The sequence below is a fragment of the Rhinoraja longicauda genome, chromosome 15 (assembly GCF_053455715.1).
Source record: "Rhinoraja longicauda isolate Sanriku21f chromosome 15, sRhiLon1.1, whole genome shotgun sequence".
NCBI classification, from domain to species: Eukaryota; Metazoa; Chordata; class Chondrichthyes; order Rajiformes; family Arhynchobatidae; genus Rhinoraja; species Rhinoraja longicauda.
In genome coordinates, this window is record NC_135967.1 from 23,796,631 (window position 1) to 23,818,830 (window position 22,200).

The window sequence follows — 22,200 nt, forward strand, 5'->3', positions numbered from 1 at the left end:
TAATACGGTAACTATATAACAGTGTCATAGATTTTGGGGGCAGCACCAAGCGCTTTATGGTTTACCAGAAATTAAAAACAAGGAGGCAAGTCAGAAGGGGCAGAAACACATTTATAACGTTACATTCAGAAAGGTAGTTTGGAATCACACACACATTTTTGTGTTGCATTAGAAATAAACCACTGTGTCCATTGTGCAGGGATCAGGTGCTTAGCATCTGGTTACTATGGCAATAAGTGTCTGTTGATCTTATCCACTCCAGAGCAGATTTTTTTATTCAGGAACAAAATCTTTTAATAATGACATAATCCCCACTTTCTATTTATTTTTCACCACTCACTGCTTGCTGCAGGCAATACAGGCAGGCATACTTCTGGAAAGGGGACATTGCTCAACCTAATCCTTGAATCTTCTGGCATCCTTTCCCACTCTTCAATGTGACACACTGCTCAATGCATAAGTTGATGGTATAGGCGAATATAGGAAATATCCACTCATTTAAGTGATTACTCTCACTGTCCCCCTTTCATGACACAAATGTGTACCTTGTCTTTGAGTTGTGTAATACAACTGCAGAGAGCGATTCATGAATAATATGGAAATGATCTACAAATAATGTAAAGATTCCATTCGAGGTGTAGGAATTTTTTTTTCTCCTGACACCCCTCATATTGAGAGTTGACTTGAGTTTTCCTTCATATAATCATACAGTAGCAGAATATCATGCCGAAGTTGCATTTATTTAATCACTGACATGTCAGTTAAACAAGAAACACATCTAGAGAAAAGCTGGAGTAACTCAACAGGTTAGGTAGCATCTCTGGAGAACATGGATAGGTGAGGATTTGGGCCGGGACCCCTCTTCAGACTTCAGACCTCTTCTCTCCAAGCATAACAGGACATTTCCTAAACAAAGACAAAGACAAAGTCAAAAGAGATTGCAGATGCTGGAATATAGATCAAAATCAGAATTCTGGAAGAACAGGATTAGTGGAGTCAAAAGGTATAAGACCTGTCCCAGAATCTACAAGTTCCTCATTGATCCAGACAACAAAATCTGAAACTTTGGATGTCTCCATCTAATAAGTCAAAAGCCCTGCCCTAGTCGACTGCAGTGAAGAGCAATGGAATCAAACAACTATAGTAGATGTGCCAGAATATTTGTTGTGATTGTTATATGGACATTTCACTTATTGGTGGTTATCCTATGAGACTTCACCATGCTTTTGGTTATTCACAGATGTATCAGTTTTTGTTGAGGATACTCGTCATATGCTGAAGTTTAATGTATCTATAGGTCAAGATATTTCCAGCTTATTATATTCTATGGCAATTCACATTGGTGATCCATTATTTTCAGACTGAATCTATTAAAATCCATGCTTCCCAATTTATCTAAAATTTGTTTCATATTTTCTATAGGTACACACAAGAGTGTTAACATGTACTCCCCCCTCCCCCTCTCCCCCCTCCCCTCTCCCCCCCCCTACCTCCCTCCCCCCTAGGACTGCTCCTCCTGCATTCGTGCAGCACCCTCTCCTCCCCCACTCCCCCCTGCCCCCACTCCCCCCTCCCCTCTCCTCCCTCACCAATTTCAGTCAATCTGCCCTGATTTTCTAAAAAAACAACCCTTAATATGCCAGAGTAACTCAGTGAGTCAGGCATCATCTCTGGAGAATGTAAATAGGTGAAGTTTCGGGTCGGGACCCTTCTTCAGTTTGAAGACCAAAAACGTCTACTATCCATGTTCTCCAGAGATGCTGCCTGACCCGTTGGGTTACTTCAGCATTTTGTGTCCTTTTTTGTAAACCAGCATCTGCAATTCCTTGCTTCTACACTACAAGTTGTTTCATTTTTTTCCTTTTGTGCTTTTTGCTGCCTTTTTAAAGTAAGTAATATCTTGATAACTATAACATGCACCCTATAGCATTCCCTCGCTTTTCATCATTCTTGCCCTCTCTGCAGCTTAAAATATACTTGTTTCTCACTTTTCCAGTTCTGATGAAGTCTCCTTGACTTGAAAAATTAACTCTATTACTCTCTCCAAGGATGCTATTTGACTTCTCTGTGCTTCCAACATTTTGTATTTTCACTATCTTTGTGGCTTTATCTTTCAGTCTGAAGAAGGGTTCCAACTCGAAACGTTACCTTTTCCTTTTCCTTTTCTCCAGAGATGTTACCTGACCCGCTGTGTAACTCCAGCATTTAGTGTCTATGTTCTGTATAAACCAGCACCTGCTATTCGTTCTTACACATTTTGTGTTTTCATTTTATATTTCCAGCATCTGCAGTTTCATTTTGATCCAGAAAAACTCAGTTGTAAAGGATCTAGGCGCAATATTTGAAAGGATGGACAGAATTAGATCAGTGTGCAAAGGAGGAGAGAAATGTTTCCAAATTTGTCACGACAATTGTCAGATGAGCAGCGTTGCATCAAGTATAATGTTAGACTGATAAGACTTTCCATTTTGAGAGGAAAAGAAATTGGGTGAACAACATAATGAACATGGGAATACTTAATTTGAAAATAATTGCATGGTCGTGCAATTACCGTCGTGTTGAATGACAATGAGTCATTGGTAAACAAATGCAGTACTTTCCAAAATTATAGGAATGAGCCATCAAAAGCTTTGGTACCATTCAATCAGTTTATGAATCTCTCGCCTATACTCTAACTCATCGTTACCTGTTAATCGTCCAATAGCAGTGGTATCATCAACGAATTTAAAGTTGTCATTGGAGCTGTACCTGGCTACACAGTCATGGATATGGAAAGAGTAGAGCAGGGGATTGAGCACACAGACTCGAGGTGCACCTGTGTTGATAATTAACAAGGAGGAGGTGTTGTTGCCAATTCTTATTGATTATGATCTGCCGATGAGGATATTGAAGATCCAAGTACATAGGGATAAGAAGAGATCCAGTTCTCCAAGTTTGATACCATGTTAGTGCCTACTGAAGGTATAAAAATATCGCCTCAATCTGCCAAACACTGGTTTAACACCAGATCGGCCAACTTGGACCTCCATATTACAGCTAACACCATGTGCTAAGCACACATCATACCTTTAGCAACAGGAAGGACTCATTTTAGCTCAGTTTTTTAAAGGCTTCATCAATAGTTTGCAGAATGCTTGCTAACCAATTTCTACTGAGGATTTCTTTGATTCAACTCGTCTTTGATGCTTCTGAGTTCTTAGAAGTTTATAAAACCTAAAGACAATATTATGCTAGGAGCTGAGGATTGAATTCAAATCTTTCCACGATGATCCCTTGCTGCCAGACACAGCTTGCTTTTGCTTTTGCTTTTTCATCCCATCGCACTGCAGGATGACAGTTCGGAAAGTATGTAGAGCTCGCAGGCTGCTTGGAGGAAGAAGGGAGTCTTTTAACACTTGCATCTCCAAAATCAACAAGATCAAGGAACTTTAACTTGCAAGGTGCCTTCATTTAACCAAGTGGGCTGCATTGAAAAATGCCGCATGTTACATCTGTAACTGCAGTTACAGAACTTTCCAAGCACCAATGTTCCAGTGGTTGTCAAGGGATTGGCTGCTGTCAACTTTGATGCACACGGGTTATCTGCAAAGCATCTCAATTTGCCATCTGGTGTTGCAAAAGAAGCCTTTGAAGGTGTTTCAAGAAGATCTGAAATCATTTGTTCTCCCTTTCAAGAAATCAGCACACAGCATTGTCGGGGCTTGGACAACCTATTAATTGCAGCATGAAATTTTATGGACGAATCTCATCAACAGCAGTACGACAATCAAAAGTGTTTTCACTTTCCCGGTGTGCAGATGATGTGAACAGCCACTTATGCATGGTATCCAGGCTCCCTGGAAAGGTATCTGTGCTTCTTCATTGTCACTGGTTTAAAATCTTGGTATTCCTTACGTTAAAGCAATGTGTAGTGTGTACCTTTCATGATTACTTACTCACTTATCCGTCCATGTGTTCAGTCTTGCTCACAGAGTGTTTCATGCTTCTGAGGAGTAGTGATTTGATCCATCCTCTTCTACTGTATATTAAAAAATAATATGATCATTGTCTTTCTGATTGTTAGATCAGAAAACAAATCTTGATGTTACCTCTTTCTCTTTCATTCTCCATGTGCTGTTCTTTATCCACCCCTCCTCATCCTCCTCCATCTTTTCTCTTCATCCTACTGGTGTGCAATGTTCTCTAGTTCAACTGTTGATTACATGCTAAGGCTGCATTAATGTCAAAATGGGAAGGATGTAATAGAATACAAACAAAAAATACACTTAATCTTGCCCTATTTTGCAGTGTATGTCCCATGTAGTCGAGAAAGTGGAAGCATTGTTTGAAGTCCTTAGTTATCTGGTCTAACTGTCTGATGAGAATGTGGCTGCTGTATGTATGTTCTCTTCATGGGTGCATGTTGAGCAGACATCTCTTGTCCCCAGCACAAATGCAAGACTGAGGTGCAGGAGGAACAGCTGAACTGTTGGATTGAAAGGTCACCTGGTCAAAATGGTGCTTGTTTTCATTATATCCTGGCCTTGGTCACTGATTGTAGGACTTTTTCATTCATGCTTACCTCATCATTTTGGTATGAAATTCACCATGCAATGTAGATGCAATGTAAATGCACTCAAAAGGCTTCTACCACTATTGGGTGCTCTGCCATCTCGGGAGGTCCCTGCCATCACCCTGCCTCCAGCAGGCTAACAACGAGAAGCAATTGAAAAGGAGAAAGAGTGCTGGAGTAACTCAGCAGATCCGGCAGCATCTCTGGAGATCATGCGTAGGTGAAGTTTCAGGTCAAGACCCTTCTTCAGAATTGACCCGAAACATCACCTATCCTTGTTCTCCAGATTTACTCCAACACTTTGTGTCCTTTTTGTGTATTAACCAGTATCTGCAGTTCCTTGTTTCTGCAAAAGCATTTGAATTAGATTGTCTTTGAGTAGAGTTGACAACTGTTAATACCTAAATACGCAGAGTTTTCCAAATTGCTGCGTGTCATTAATGTTTCAAGCTGCACTTGATGCTTCCGATGATGTAGTAATTCAGTGAGTGACTCCTGCTATCATTGGCAAGGCAGTGCTGCCCCTGTTCATGTCTACAGAATGTGGACGGTATTGATCAGAAGCTCTTTATAGTCATAGTGTTTACTCAATCCTTGCTGCTCAGTTAAATTAATGTGGATGTGCTCTCAGATTTCTACGCTAGACTGGGCCTTCCTTCCACTTTCCATCCATCTTCTCCCTTCAATGGTGGATAACTTTAAACTATTCTGTGGGCCTCCTCCTCCTCTTTCTTTCAAAATGAAATTCTGGAGGCATCATCATCCATTAGAATGACATAGAACTCCAATGTCACATCAAACTTTGTAGTTTAATATAACCCCAATAATGTCAAAGAAACTAACAGTGCCAAGCTCCACAATCAACTGTTCAATCTGTCACCAACAAATCTATCGGTCATTACATAGTCCATTTGGGGAAATCTTCTTGATACCGGATACCAAGTTTTATATGTGTATTTACCACACAAATTCAGCTGGATCACTGTGGTCCTGTTTGCAACATCAATATCAAAACAATGTTTGACCACGACTGACATCAGAATTTGTTTGGAATATACATATGAACATTCTTACCACTTTGTTGGATTGCATAAATCATGCAAATTTTTTTTTAGCATGTTTTGTTCAGAAACAGACACCATTGTTGACATCAACAACTTGTGCACTTGGAACCAATGCAACAATCCATGCTTAGTAAACAGTAGTAAAACTCCAACATTCGTAAAATGATCATTCTTTGAAAAAGATCACACAAACCGTGGTGATAACCTTTGGCCTGTGAGGATAGCTCTTGGAACTAAAATTATTTTCTGATTTTTTTTTTAGTTTTGCTTAATAAATAAAAGGATGGTCGATGAACTGAGTTATAAAATGGTCATGGAGAGTACTGCTTGTGTGATGGCTTGTAATCTCCATGTCATTCACACACTAATGAAGCTGGGTTAAAGGCTGCTTTGTAACATTGCCATGTAAAGTCAACTATCACCCATGGATCAGTGGTTTTAACTGTCGGGCAGTTTAAAGTTTCACCAACAATGTGATTGTTACGGCAGCTCCTCCTGTAGTTTTTCATTTTATTTTCAGAATTCCGTCAAGAATAAACAATTCACATGCTTAAAAAAGTCCCCAAGCTTGTTTCAACGATTCTTGTTCTGGCTGCCAGGGTACTTGAGGAGGTGGCGCTAGAAATTGTGGACGCATTGGTGATCATTTTCCAATGTTCTATAGATTCAGGATCAGTTCCTGTGGATTGGAGGGTAGCTAATGTTGTTCCACTTTTTAAGAAAGGAGGGAGAGAGAAAACGGGAAATTATAGACCAGTTAGTCTGACATCAGTGGTGGGGAAGATGCTGGTCAATTATAAAAGACAAAATTGCGGAGCATTTGGATAGTCGTAACAGGATCATTCCAAGTCAGCATGGATTTACAAAGGGGAAATCATGCTTGACTAATCTTCTGGAATTCTTTGAGGATGTAACTAAGAAAATTGACAGGGGAGAGCCAGTGGAGAGCCAGTGGATGTGGTGTACCTCGACTTTCAGAAAGCCTTCGACAAGGTCCCACATAGGAGATTAGTGGGCAAAATTAGAGCGCATGGTATTAGAGGTAGCGTACTGACATGAATAGAAAATTGGTTGACAGACAGAAAGCAAAGAGTGTGGATAAATGGGTCCCTTTTAGAATGGCAGGCAGTGACTAGTGGGGTATCGCAAGGCTCGGTGCTGGGTCCGCAGCTATTTACAATATATATTAATGACTTAGATGAAGGGATTAAAAGTACCATTAGCAAATTTGCAGATGATACAAAGCTGGGTGGTAGTGCGAACTGTGAGGAAGATGCTATGAGGTTGCAGGGTGACTTGGACAGGTTGTGTAAGTGGGCGGATGCATGGCAGATGCAGTTTAATGTGGATAAGTGTGAGGTTATCCACTTTGATGGTAAGAATAGGAAGGCAGTTTATTATCTGAATGGTGTCAAGTTAGGAAGGGGGGACGTACAATGAGATCTGGGTGTCCTGGTGCATCAGTCACTGAAAGGAAGCATGCAGGTACAACAGGCAGTGAAGAAAGCCAATGGAATGTTGACCTTCATAACAAGAGCAGTTGAGTATAGGAGCAAAGAGGTCCTTCTGCAGTTGTACAGGGCTCTAGTGAGACCACACCTGGAGTACTGTGTGCAGTTTTGGTCTCCAAATTTGAGGAAGGATATTTAGATTTTAGATTTTTTAGATTTAGAGATACATTGAGTCCGCGCCGCCCAGAGATCCCCGCACACCAACACTACCTACACACACTAGGGACAATTTTTACATATTACCCAGTCAATTAACCTACATACCTGTACGTCTTTGGAGTGTGGGAGGAAACCGAAGATCTTGGAGATCTTGCTATTGAGAGCGTGCAGCGTAGGTTTACTAGATTAATTCCCAGAATGGCGGGACTGTCATATGTTGAAAGACTGGAGCGACTAGGCTTGTATACACTGGAATTTAGACGGATGAGAGGGGATCCTATCGAAACATATAAGATTATTAAGGGGTTGGACACGTTAGAGGCAGGAAACATGTTCCCAATGTTGGGGGAGTCCAGAACCAGGGGCCACTGTTTAAGAATAAGGGGTAGGCCATTTAGAACTGAGATGAGGAAAAAAAATTCTATTACATTTTATTTTTTGTACTCTTGTTTAGTTTAGAGATACAGTGTGGAAACAGGCCCTTTGGCCCACTGTCCATGCTGACAAGTGATCACCTGTACATTAGTTCTATCCTACACACCAGGGACAATTTAAAGTAGCCAATTAACCTACAAAACTGGAATGTGCGTGGAAACCGGAGCACCCGGAGAAAACCCATGCGGTCGCAGGGAGAATGTACAAAACACTAGAGTATTTTCTATCTCTGGATTCAATAATGTTCTTTTATATTGACTCTAATTATAAATTTAATCTGTTGTTTCCTCTTGGACATTTGTGGGATCTAGGTCAGCCTTGAACACTGGGTTTTTATTTACTATTTTCCTAGGCATTATACTGTATACAAGGGAAAAGTGGTCTACACGGACTCTCCAGGATCTCTCACTAATCTTCATGAAAAACTATCTGAACCATATACTTCCACGGTTTCCTGGATGTCCAGGGTGGATGCAGGAAAAATGTTCCCCATGTTGGGGGAGTCCAGAACCAGGTGTCACAGTTTAAGAATAAGGGGTAGGCCATTTAGGACTGAGATGAGGAAAAACTTTTTCACCCAGAGAGTTGTGAATCTGTGAAATTCTCTAACAGAGAAGGCAGTGGAGGCCAATTCACTGGATGTTTTCAAGAGAGGGTTATGTTTAGCTCTTATGGCTAATGGAATCAAAGGATATGGGGGAAAGCAGGAACGGGGTACTAATTTTAGATGATCAGCCATGATCATATTGAATGGCAGTGGTGGCTCAAAGGACCGAATGGCTTACGCCTGCATCTATTTTCTATGTTTCTATCTTTGATCACGGGTTTTAACATATAACTCTCCACAACCTCGGATGGCTCTTGAATTTGTGGTGTTCTATTAATTACATGCGACATTAATTGCCCAATGAGGCAAGTCATTTTGCCAACTTCACTTAAATACCTACATTATCCTGTGGCTTCATTCACAGCATTTTCTTTCTCATTTTCTACTTTAAAGCTTCTGCATAGCAAGACAATTCCCTTTACTTAACTTGTCAACCCCATTCATAATTTTGAACAACTTTATCAAATGTCAAAACATTCTTAGCTTCTTGAGCTTCTCTTGGAACAATGTTCCCTCATCCTGAGTATCCCTCTGAAAATCTTTCCTGTAGTGTCTCAGAAGCTTTGACTTCTTCTAGAAAAACATATTGGGCCAGATCTAGCTGCGAAATGTATTTTTTCTTTGTAAAGACAGAACCAGAATTTGTGTGCTCAAACAATGAAGCTTTGAATTTGCTGATAGATTCTAGCAATATACACCAAATCTGGTCTTTAGACTGCACTCAATAGAACAGGTTTATCACGAAGAAGAACAATCTCAGCTGCCCTTGCAAAAACAATGGACAACTTAAGAGGTTGGGAAAATCAAAAAGAATTGACAGAAAAAACACACCAAAAAGCAAAATACTGTATTGATCAATGGAGAGGAAATTTATAGTGGAAAATAAGGAAACAAATATTTGAGCTGCAGAAGCAGGAAATTCACCATGTATATGTGAATCAACATTAAAAATAAATATAATGTAATGAAACACTGGTAAGCCACCGGGATAAATTGTTGTCATTTTAGTATTTTTGTGTTAGTCTGTAATATATTGCTCCTGTAACTATATATATATTTTTAAGTTACCTGTTTCAACCTGGTCTTTTAGATTGGAAAAGAGTGCACTTCACTCAACTATTTAAAGACAAGTAGGAAGAATTCACATTGAAAAACTCTGAAGCTAATGTTTAATTTACTATTGTCACATGCACCGAGCGAGGTACAGGTCCAACATCGATTTTCTGGCAACTGGTAATCTGGATAAAATCCATCCACCACCCCAGAAGTCCCCTCAAATATGTAGCGCCTAGGTCAGTGTAAGAAAATAACTGCAGATGCTGGTACAAATCGAAGGTATTTATTCACAAAATGCTGGAGTAACTCAGCAGGTCAGGCAGCATCTCAGGAGAGAAGCAATGGGTGACGTTTCGGGTCGAGACCCTTCTTCAGACTGACCTCAGTCTGAAGAAGGGTCTCGACCCGAAACGCCACCCATTCCTTCTCGCCTGAGATGCTGCCTGACCCGCTGAGTTACTCCAGCATTTTGTGAATTGCGCCTAGGTCAGGTGAGGTGGCTGATCCCGACCACATTGGGACTTCCTTGTCCGATCTGCAGGTCGAATTTACTACCTACGGCCAGGGCTCTGGAATATCAATCACAGTCTCCTTTGTCTTGCTGACATTGAGGGAGAGGTTGGTGTCTTGACACCAGGTTACAAATCTCAATCTCCTTCCTGTACTCCAGCTCTTCATCATTTGATATTCGGCCCATTACGGTGATGATGTCCGTAAATTTGTAAATTGAGTTAGATTAGGTATTTGGCTGCACAGTCATGAGTTTAAAAGGAGTATAGAAGGGTCCAAAGATCCTTGTGGACAGCAGTGCTGAGGGTTATTACAGTGGATGATTTGTTACCTATCTTCACTGATTATGGTCTGTTGGTCAGGAAGTCAAGGAATCTGTTGCAGAGGTGAGTGCTGACTCCAAGTTCCACAAGTTTGGAGATGAGACCTGAGCCTTCTTAAGATCAATATTGGGGCTGAAATCCTTTATCTATTTTTTGTATGTAATATTATACAATTCATAAATGGCTCAGATAACATAGTAATAAAGTAATACATTAGGCATGGTTGCAGGTTGAGGCAGTTCGTGATTTATAATTTTTGGTTTGAATGATTGAAACAGGCCCATCAGCCCACCAAGTCCACGTCAACCATTCACAACCCATTCACAACAGTTCAATATTATCCCACTTTTACATCCACCCCCTGACACAATTTACAGAGGCTAATTAACCTACAAACCATCACGCCTTTGGGATATGGGAGGAAACTGGAGCACTCGGAGGAAACCCATGTGGTCATAGGAAGAACATGCAAACTCCATCCAGGCAGTACCCGAGGTCGGGATTGAACCCAAGTCTCTGGCACTGTGAGGCAACCAACTGTGCCATTGTGCTGTCTGAACTTTATAAACCAACTGTGCCACTGTGCTGTCTGAGCTTTATAAATAATTGGTGAGGCATGAATCCAATATAAGCAAGTGCATTCCAGGTGCTTCATAGGCCTGACACTAAAATGGGCACTGCCAATCAACCTTCCCTATTTCATCAGGAACATCAATTGATTACTTTGTTTCGGCTGGTGGTCCTCACACTTTGCCTGATTTTCTGTTGAAATGATCAATACATTGAAGTGAAGCATGTGTTGAAGTGGCTGCATCCTTACAATTAACTCTTAATGGCAGAAGCAGGATCAAGAGCCCAGAACCAGGTGAATCTTTGTGGTGACTTACTGGCCAACTCCTGCCATCTGTGACCTATGCTCCAACCTTTGACACTTATACAAACTGTGGCCAATAAGTAAGGATTATTTTATTCCAGGAATTTGCAATTGTGTAGTTAGTCATAGAGTCATACAGGGTGGAAACAGGCCCTTCGGCCCAACTTGCCCACAGCAACCAACATGTCACATCTACACGAGTCCCACCTGCCTGCGTTTGGCCCACATTGCTTCAAACCTGTCCTATCCATGTACCTGCCTAATTGTTTCTTAAACGTTACATTGGACCCTGCTTCAACTACCTCCTCTGGCTGCTCGTTCTATACACCCACCACCCTAGGTGTTCTGTGAACTATTGCATGTTACCCACAGTCGCTGCAGGTGACATTGACAAAGTGACCGATTGTCACCTCTGCAAATGAAAATAAGTGTTCCTGTTGTTTGCTGGTCTTGTTTGCAGCAACCAATAAGGTTATGGATTACAGATCTTAATGACAAGCTGCTAATAGTTTTTAAGTATTGTAGATGGGAGCATTAAATTACAAAATAGCAATTGATTAAATGAAAAGTGGCAAATGGATTTCAATGTGGCCAAATGTGAGGTCATTCACCTTGGATTTAAAAAGCATTAGAACAGAGCATTCTGTAAATGGTAAAAAAAATTGAAAACAGTGGCAATCCAAAGAGACTTGGGGATCCATAAATTTAGATCATTAAAATGTCATTGATGTACATAAAAGATAATTGAAAGCCTAGTGGTATGTTGGCCTTTGTGTAATTAGAGAACTTGAGGGCAAATGTAAACTGCAGCATGACAAACTCCTGGTTAAATCACACATGAAGAACTGTGAGCTATTCCAGGCAGCACAGTTTAGGAATGATGCGCTGAGCTTAGGGCATTGCAAGATAATAACTGGACTCCAAGGGTTAGGCTGGTGTGGAGAAACAATTACAGGCATTTAAAGGTTGAAGAGTAATTTGATCAGAGTGTTCAATACATTATAACGTTTTGGGAGTGAAGCTAGGACACGTGACATGTGGCAGAAAAAATGACATGTGGCAGAAATTTAGAATTTCCGTCAGAAAAAGACAATTGAGACTCGCTCTCGTTAATTTTAAGTGTGATTAATAGATAAGGATATGGACAAAAAGGTGAAATGGAGTTACGACTTAGATTAGCTATAAATGCCAAGATAGCCCTCAGCAGGCAGGTGGCGAATTCCGATTTTCACTTGATAACAATTCCACCTGATTTAAATGCAGATTATACTGATCTTATAGAGGTGCATAAAATGATGAGAGGAATAGATCGGTAGATGCACAGAGCCTTTTGCCCAGATGAGGTGAATTGAGGCCCAGAAGACATAAGTTTAAGGTGCAGGGGAAAAGATTTAATAGGAACCTGAGGGGTAACTTAATTACACAAAGTGTGGTGGGTATATGGAATGAGCTGCCAGAGGAGGCAGTTGAGGCAGGGACTATCCCAATGTTTAAGAACCAGTTAGGTACATGGATAGGACAGGTTTGGCGGGATATGGGTCAAACGCAGGAAGATGGGACTAGTGTAGCTGGGACATGTTGGCTAGTGTAGGCAAGTTGGGCCGAATGGCCTGTTAACGTGCTGTATCACTCTATGACTCTATGACTATAAAATCCTGTTTGTTTCAAGTGATCACTGAAGTTGACAATGTAGGTCATGTCATAGGGCCTAGTAAGTCACTAGGCCATTTAGTCCATTGAGTCTACTCTGCGATGAGTCTAGTGCTCAAAGCAATTTAATATTTTGTGAGGATGTGGAGGGGAAATAATACGAGACAATTTCAAGAAATTCAATTTTCTTTCATTTACTTTAAACTTACATAAACCCATAAGAAACGATACGACACAATAGAACTATATTTATCCCAGGAGGGAAATTGATCTGCCAACACAAAATACATGAAACATGAAATTAAAGTGACAAGTGGAAAGGATTGGGGATGTGCAAAGATTGCGGGGGGGGGGGGGGGGGGGAGGGGAAGAGTCTGCCTTAGTCTACCCCACGAAAGAAGGGGGAGGAGTTGTACAGTTTGATAGCCGCAGGGAAGAAGGATCTCCTGTGACGTTCTGTCCTGCAACTTGGTGGAACCAGTCTGTGGCTGAAGGTGCTCTTCTGGTTGACCAGTGTGTCATGGGGAGCGTGAGCTGTATTGTCCAAGTTGCTCCACAGTTTGAGGAACATCCTCCCCTCCAAGACCACCTCCCATGAATCCAACTCCACTCCCAGGATGGAGCCAGCCTTCCTGATGAGTTTGTTGATCCTAATGCCGTCCACGGCCTTCATCCTGCTGCCCCCACACATGGCGGTGAAGAAGATGGCACTGGCTACTACTGATTGGTAGAACATCTGCAGCATCATGCTGCAGACATTGAAGGAACGGAACCATCTCAAAGAGTACAGCCGGCTCTGTCCCTTCTTGTACAGGGCCTTGGCGTTCCTGGACCAGTCCAGTTTACTGCCCAGGAATACTGCCAGGTATTTGTACTCCCTGGTAAACTGCACATCCACACCATTGATGGAGACAGGGGACAGTGGTGTTCCTCTTCTCCTAAAGTCCACCATTAACTCCTTAGTCTTGTCGGTGTTGAGCTGCAGGTGATTCAGCCCCCACACCACTCAACAGTCATTGACTACACCTCTGTCTTCAGCTTCCCTCCCCTCACTGATGCAGCACACAATTGCAAAGTCATCTGAAAACTTCTGCAGGTGGCAGGAGTCCAAGTTACATCTGAAGTCCGAGGTGTAGATGGTAAACAGGAAGAGAGAGAGGACCGTCCCCTGTGTTGCTCACTACCATATCATAGACACATTTCTGTAGCCTGACATATTGTGGTCATCCAGTCTGGTAGTTAGTGATCCATGACACCAATGGAGCTTCCTTCCGCATCTTCATCAGTTTGCTCCCTCACAGTGCAGGCCAGATGGTGATAGAAGCACTGGAGAAGTCAGAAAACATGACTCTCACAGTGCTTCCCAGCTTATCCAGGTGAACATAGGAATGATGGAGCATGTGGATGATGGCGTCCTCAACCCCCATCTTTGTGTGGTAAGCAAACTCCAGGGGATCCAGGTAGGGTTTAACCAGGGGTCGCAGGTGAGTGAGCACCAGCCTCTCCAGGCACTTCGTGATGTGTGAAATCAGCACCACCATCTGTAGTCATTGGAGGAGCTGGGGCACGTCCTCTTTGGTACAGGGACCAGTCAGGATGACTTCCACATCCAGGCTCAGGTTGAGGATATGCTGGGGTACTCCACACAACTGGCTGGCACACGCCTTGAGTACCCTAAGGTTGACACCATTGGGACCCAGGGCTTTGCCTGGGTGGAGTCTGCTCAGCTCCTGCCTTGCCTGCTCAGCCTTGATGGTCAGATGCAACAAAGAAAGGACAAAAGAAGTGTACCAGGGCGATTGAGGGGTTGAGTCTGTCAGGGAGCATGGGGAAGGGTGGGCAAAGGCCCCACCATCAAATCTATTAAGAAACATATTTAGCTCGTTGGCCCAGTTCTGATTGCTTTCCCTCCCCAGGCCACTGGTCTTCTTGTAGCCTATAATGCTCTTCATACCACTCGACACATCCCTCATGTTGTTCTGCTGAAGATTCCGCTCCAGCTCCATCCTGTACTCATCCTTGCCCTTCAGGCCTTTCTGCTCCCGATTCACCTCCTCCCTGTCACCATTCCTGAAGGCCTTCTTCTTCCGGTTGAGAAGGGCTTTTATGTCTGGTGACCATGGGCTTGGTGTTGGGGAAACAGTTCACAGTCTCCTTAGGGACAATGTTATCCACACAGAACTTTATGTGGATAATGGGGATGACAGAGTGCATCCCAGTCTGTGACCACAAAACAGCCCTGTGGAGTGTCAAAGGTCTCCTGTGATCAACTCCTCACTGACCTTGTGGTCACGGGCAGCCTCTGGACCATTGGCTTATACCTGGGTAGGACGTGAACCAGATTGTAGTCGGATATTCCCAGTGGCAGAATGGTTATGGAGCTGTATGCTCTTTAACATTGGCACACTGTAGGTCTAGTGTTCTCATATCCCTGGTGGTACAGTCAACAAACTGAGTGAAAGTGGGCAGGGTAGCATCCAAAGTCACGTGGTTGAAATCCCCTGAGTTTGCAATGAAAGCACTTGGGTGCTGTGTCAGGAGTCTCGCAGTTACTTTGCGGATGACATCACTCGCGCGCAGTAGGTTGGCAAACGGAGGAATGTAAACAGCCAGAATGGCATGTGAAAATTCCCTGGGCGATAGTATGGACAGAGACCCACAGCCATCAGTTCAATATCCGGGCTACTCACACGCTCCTTAACTGTGATATGTCATGGGTTGCACCATTTGTTGTTAACGAGAATTACAAATCCCCCCGCTTGTATAAACTGGAATTTAGAAGGATGAGGGGGAATCTTATTGAAACATATAAGATAATTAGGGGATTGGACACATTAGAGGCAGGAAACATGTTCCCAATGTTGGGGGAGTCCAGAACAAGGGGCCACAGTTTAAGAATAAGGGGTAGGCCATTTAGAACGGAGATGAGGAAGAACTTTTTCAGTCAGAGAGTGGTGAAGGTGTGGAATTCTCTGCCTCAGAAGGCAGTGGAGGCCAGTTCGTTGGATGCTTTCAAGAGAGAGCTGGATAGAGCTCTTAAGGATAGCGGAGTGAGGGGGTATGGGGAGAAGGCAGGAACGGGGTACTGATTGAGAGTGATCAGCCATGATTGCATTGAATGGCGGTGCTGGCTCGAAGGGCTGAATGGCCTACTCCTGCACCTATTGTCTATTGTCTATTTGCACGTGCCACTCTCACTGCAGTCCCTGTCCACCCGAACAGTCTGAAAGCTGTCGACATTCGCGTTGAATTCAGGGAAGTTCTCGTAGAGCCATGTCGCTGTGAAACACATCAAACTGCTCTCACAGTACTCCCTCTGAGTCCTCACTAGTGCAGCTAGCTCGTCCATCATGTTAGCCAGCGATCTCAAAGCAAACACAAAGCAATTGGGAGCACATTTTATCTTCCTTTTAATAATGCTGGCAGTAAGTAACCAGCTGACCTTCTTAAAGGAAGTTAAACATTAAAACAGCATAAGCGGCAAATTCTACTGAACAACATATATTCACATAAAGATAACTTATCCGAGTGGATCAAGAAATCAAGAGTCTGTGAAAAATTCAATTATGAATCATAAATTGCATTTCAGTTTTTGATGCAAAAAAATATATCCCGATTCCCATGGAAATTTATACCAGTTCATGTGATTGCAGAGAAACAAGATACCATTGTATATGAATAACATTTGAATGGAGCTTGGGTTATGGTCTATTGAGGTAATAGCTGCCTTCTTAAAATGAATGGTTCCAATAGTAATTTGTGCTTCAGCGATATGTAGAGAGGAGGAAGACTTCTAAGTTGTTAGGGAATCTGACACATTTGGAAATTATAGAAAATAGACAATAGTCAATAGGTGCAGGAGTAGGCCATTCAGCCCTTCGAGCCAGCATCAATGTGATCATGGCTGATCATCCACAATCAGTACCCCGTTCCTGCCGTCTCCCCATCCCCCCTGACTCCGCTATCATTAAGAGCTCTATCTAACTCTCTCTTGAAAGCATCCAGAGAATTGGCCCCCACTGCCTTCTGAGGCAGATAATTCAACAGATTTACAACTCTCTGAGTGAAAAAGCTTTTCCTCATCTCCATTCTAAATGGCCTACCCCTTATTCTTAAACTGTGGCCCCTGGTTCTGGACTCCCCCAACATTGGGAACATGTTTCCTGCCTCTAGCGTGTCCAATACCTTAATAATCATATGTTTCAATAAGGTCCCCTCTCATCCTTCTAAATTCCAGCGTATACAAGCCCAGTCGCTCCAGTCTTTCAAAGTACGACAGTCCCGCCAATCCGGGAATTAACCTAGTGAACCTACTTTGCACTCCATCAATAGCAAGAATGTCCTTCCTCAAATTTGGAGACCAAAACTGCACACAGTACTCCAGGTGTGGTCTCTCCAGGGCACTGTACAAATGCAGAAGGACCTCTTTGCTCCTTTGCACCCAGATCTCTTTGTACTTCCCCTTTTCCTAACTTGACACCATTAATAATCTGCCTTCCTGTTCTTACCACCAAAGTGGATAGCCTCACATTTATCCACATTAAACTGCATCTGCCATGCATCTGCCCACTCACACAACTTGTCCAAGTCACCCTGCATCCTCAAAGCATCCTCCTCACAGTTCACACTGCCACCCAGCTTTGTGTCATCTGCAAATTTGCTAATATTACTTTTAATCCCTTCATCTAAATCATTAATGTATATTGTAAATAGCTGCGGTTCCAGCACCAAGCCTTGCAGTGGATTGCATGGAAACAATTGACCAAAAAAAAGATACAAGGTGTTGGAGTAACTTAATGGGTCTGGCGGCATCTCTGGAGAACACTGAAGGGTGTCATTTCAGATCAGGACTATTTTTCAGACAGTGTATTAGGAGGAGAGAAAATTGGAAGAGAGGTGGGGGCGGGACAAATTTGGCAAGGGATCGGTGGACACAGTTACGGTTTGATTGACAGATGGTTGGACAAAGGCCAGAGCTGAAAAGACAAAAAAGCGTGAGATAAGGAAATAAGGATAGAAAAGCTGTGCAATATGTTGCAAGAGGAAGGAATATGTGAAAAGGGATGGGGAAAGAGAGAAATGGATGCGCATCCAGCTGGGACGCAAGGAAGACAGGTAACGAAAGGAGACAGGGAATGAAGTGAATTATTCTGCCCACAGTGTTGTTCCTGCTAAATAAGAGTCAAGATTCAAGACTGTTTTATTGCCATAAGTCCCGAAGCGGAACAATGGAATTCCTACTTGCAGCAATACAACAAGTATGTAAACATAGTGCTCAGTAGATACCATAATATACAACAGGAAGTTTTATACATTAAAAAAAACACCAGTATAGTGGGAAAACAAAAACAAAGCCCAAAGTCCCTAGTGCAACCAAGGCAGTTTGTAGTTCAGAGTTTAGTTTGGAGTTTGTAGGATACAATAGCCTGATGATTATTTGGAAGAAACTATTCTTGAATCTGGACATTACAGTTTTCAGGCTTCGTACCTTCTTCCCGATGGCAGGAGTGAAATGAGAGTGTGGCCAAGGAGGTGTGTGTCCTTGATGGTGCTGGCGGCCTTTTTGAGGCAGGGCCCCCTGTAGATCCCTTCAATGAAATAGAGAGTAGCGTGGAAATAAATCCTAGTGGCTGAGTCATAGAATCATTCAATTTCAACCATTTAAGTTGTTGACCTCAGCTATTGCTAACTCTTGAAAGTGAAGAGGTTACTGTGAAACTGCTTGTATTGTTTCTCCCCATACATATCTTCTGCTGATATGCTTATTTAACTTCTTCTGAGGAAATCTCAGTGGGCTTTCAGTCTTCTGCTGTACAATTGGCAAATGATTATCAGAACCCTTGATAAAACTTTGTAAATCCAGCGAGATTCAACTGTGGAAAATTGGGAGAAGCATTTGGAAATGTTTCCCCTTTTGACCATTGCACAATGTAGCTGTATAATACCTATTATTTGGGCACTATACACAATGATTTGTGTCTAATTTAGCATGCATCCACATTTGCAGATCAAATTATGTTACCTACCATAACATAACAGCAATAAGACAGCAGATTACAGCATAAATCAGTTAGCAATGCTGATTAAATACTTGGGCTGTCAAAATGAAACTCAGCAATGTAATGCCATGTGTTCAACTTGTAGGGACAGTTATTGAGCAAGAGGAATAGATCTTATCTTGTCTATTTTAAATGATTTTCAATTACTTACTATCATGCAAGTGCACACTTCAGGACTGAGCAAAATTTTCAATTAATTCATTAAAAGCCATTTAAGTAACTACATGATTTGTTTGAATAGCATTGTAGTTTTATGAAGCACAACGAAGGTTTAACATTTTTAGAATCTGAGACTGGTTTGTAAGACTCACCTGAATGAGAATGGCATCTGTACATCAAAATTCATCAAGTGATTAGGAGAACACATTGGGGGAAGTTCTGACAATGAAAAACATTATCACAAACTGACTAACTAAATAAGGTAGACACAAAATGCTGGAGTAACTCAGCAGGTCAGGCAGCATCTCAGGAGAGAAGGAATGGGTGACTTTTCAGGTCGAGACTGAAGAAGGGTCTCGACCCGAAACGTCACCCACTCCCTCTCTCCCGAGATGCCGCCTGACCCGCTGAATTGCTCCAACATTTTGAGTCTACCTTCGATTTAAACCAGCATCTGCAGGTTTTTTTCCTACACAACTTAATAAGTCAAATTACCTTATATTTCCCCTTCTATGTTACACCTGTTGCTCTCTTTGTTCCCACCACAGGTTCTGCAGGTCGATTCTCCCGTGCAAGTACTGAGCTGTTCAGCTAGTTTGTGCTCTGCTGCTTGACTTCACAGGGAGTAGGTGTCAGAGTACACCCAGGAAATCTTCAGCCTCAAATTTGCCACTTCTGTGTTCATGCAAGAGTCCCAAACTAGCTAAGGCCCTTTGGAGGGAGGGTGCTGTGTGGGCAGGTTGTGGGATGGAATATTTGTTGGTGTTTGCAAGTACTGGCAAACCGACCAACACTATGCTGTAAATTATGGTGCACAAAAGCTATATCAATTTAAATAGACCTACTCAGCATTCCCTATGTCACTGCTAGTGCCTTCTGAATGATGTAACTTGTTGAGATCTCATATATTTGGTTGATGTACAGTGCTTCACTCCTTTCACTTTGTTTTATTTGCCATATGTAGTTATTCAATTATCGAGGTTATATTTTATATCAGCATTTTTCCTCCAGTAAACAACGGCAATTCAGAACAAACCAAATTAAAAAGATAAGTCAGAATAATAACATAGTCCTTGTTTGCAATCGTGGGATTTCATGTTATTTTAGTTTCCTCATTCTCAATAGTGCGCCTTTCAAAGACAGATATTTGCCAGCTATTACGATGGAAAGGTTAAGGATTTCATAGTTTTTAATGGTCTTGATATCCTTTTCCACTGTAGCTCCTTGTCCACCCATGCTCTGTGTCATTGTAAAACTGGATGTGCTGGATCACAGTCAATTTGATTCCAGAATACAAACACATACATAGAAAGTTCAATAATACCCTGGCCCTGTGAAGGCAATCACTCAGAATGGATTTGCATTACATTTTAAATGTTAATTCGGACAGCTTTTGCACCTGCAAAATACAAAGGCATGGGTTGAGGCATGCCAAGAACTCCTACTCATGCATGTAATGTGGGTTATCAAATCTCTTTTAATAAACTTTATGAATGATAGAATAACCCTGCCATCTTATTGTAGCTTTTATCATTTTATTTAAATCAAAGCATCCTTGAACTGCAGTTCAGTCAAAGCCCAGGGGTACATGTGTCACAGATCAAGGAAGAAGGGTAATATCATGATCCTCAACTTCATGCATTATATGGTGCTCAAAGTTACACTTTATATCAGCCGTAGGCAATAATGCATAATGCCACTTTTAAAAATGTATACATTATGGGATGTAACTGACATGTATAGTTCATCCTAATTGCACCCGAATTGTGGAGGCAGTTAAGAATTATGCAAAGCTAGACTGAGAAAGAATGGTAGATTTCATAGTCATAGAGCGTGGAAACATGCCCTTCAGCCCAACTTGCGCACACCGGCTAACATGTCCCAGTTTGGCCCATATCCCTCTAAACCTGTCCTATCCATGTACTTGTCTAATTGTTTCTTAGACATTGTGATAATCCCTGCCTCAACTACTTCTTCTGGCATCTCGTGCCTTACACCCACCACCCTTTGCATGAGAAAGTTACCCCTCAGATTCCTATTAAATCTTCACCCCTTCACCTAAAACCTATGTCCTCTGGTCCTTGATTCCCCCATGCTGGACAAGAGACTCTGTGCGTCTACCTGATCTATTCATAAAAACATAGAAACATGGAAAGTAGGTGCAGGAGTAGGCCATTCGGCCATTTGAGCCAGCATCGCTCTTCAATATGATAATGGTTGATCATCCAGAATCAGTACCCTTTTCCTGCTGTCTCCCCATCTCCATTGAATCTGTTAGCCAAAGAACTACATCTAACTCTCTTGGATACATCCAGTGAATTGGCCTCCATTGCCTTCTGTGGCAGAGAATTCCACAGATTGTCAACTCTCTTGCTGAAAAATGTTTTTCTGCATCTCACTGCTAAATGGCCTACCCCTTATTCTTAAACTGGGACCCCCAGTTCTGGACTCCCCCAACATCGGAAACATTTTTCCTGCATCGAGCCTGTCTAATCCCTTAAGAATTTTACATGTTTCCATAAGATCCCCTCTCAACCTCCTAAATTCCAGTGAATATAAGTTCAGTTGATCCATTCTTTCATCATATGTTAGTCCCCCCATCCCGGGAATTAACCTGGTGAACCTACGCTGCACTCCCACAATAGCAAGAATGTCCTTCCTCAAATTAGGAGACCAAAACTGCACACAATACTCCAAGTGCGGTCTCACCAGGGCCCTGTCAACTGCAGTAGGATAGTAGGACAAAATTCCTCTCGTGATTTTATACACCTCTGTAAGATCACCTCTCATCTTCCTGAGAGTCCCTGCCTCCTCAACCTCTCCCTATAGCTCAGACCCTCAAGTCCTGGCAACATCCTTGTACATCCTCTCTGTACCCTTGTGCAGGAAGGAACTGCAGATGCTGGTTTAAACCGAAGATAGACACAAAAAGCTGGAGTAACTCAGCAGGTCGGACAGCGTCTTTGAAGAAAAGGAATAGATGGAGTCTTGGGACGAGACCCTTCTTCAGACTGATCTGAAGAAGGGTCTCAATCCAAAACATCACCTATTCCTTTTCTCCTGAGATGCTGTCTGATCCGCTGAGTTACTCCAGCTTTTTGTGTCTATTCTCTGTACCCTGTCCAGCTTGACAACATTTTTCGTATAACGGTGCCCAGAACTGAACGTAATGCTCTAAATGCAGCTTCACTAATTTCTTATATAACTGCAACATGACCTCCCAACTTCTATACTCAATACT

The 22,200-nt window shown here is 42.3% G+C and overlaps 1 long non-coding RNA gene across 1 annotated transcript in view; it reads right to left on the bottom strand.

Moving 5' to 3' along the window:
- Positions 1 to 226: 226 nt before the first annotated feature.
- LOC144600365 (uncharacterized) overlaps positions 227 to 22,200 on the bottom strand; it is a 68,360-nt gene continuing 46,386 nt past the window's right edge. The window contains exon 3 of the long non-coding RNA XR_013548128.1: positions 227 to 906. This is a non-coding gene — a long non-coding RNA (uncharacterized LOC144600365). The remainder of the gene's footprint in view (positions 907 to 22,200) is intronic.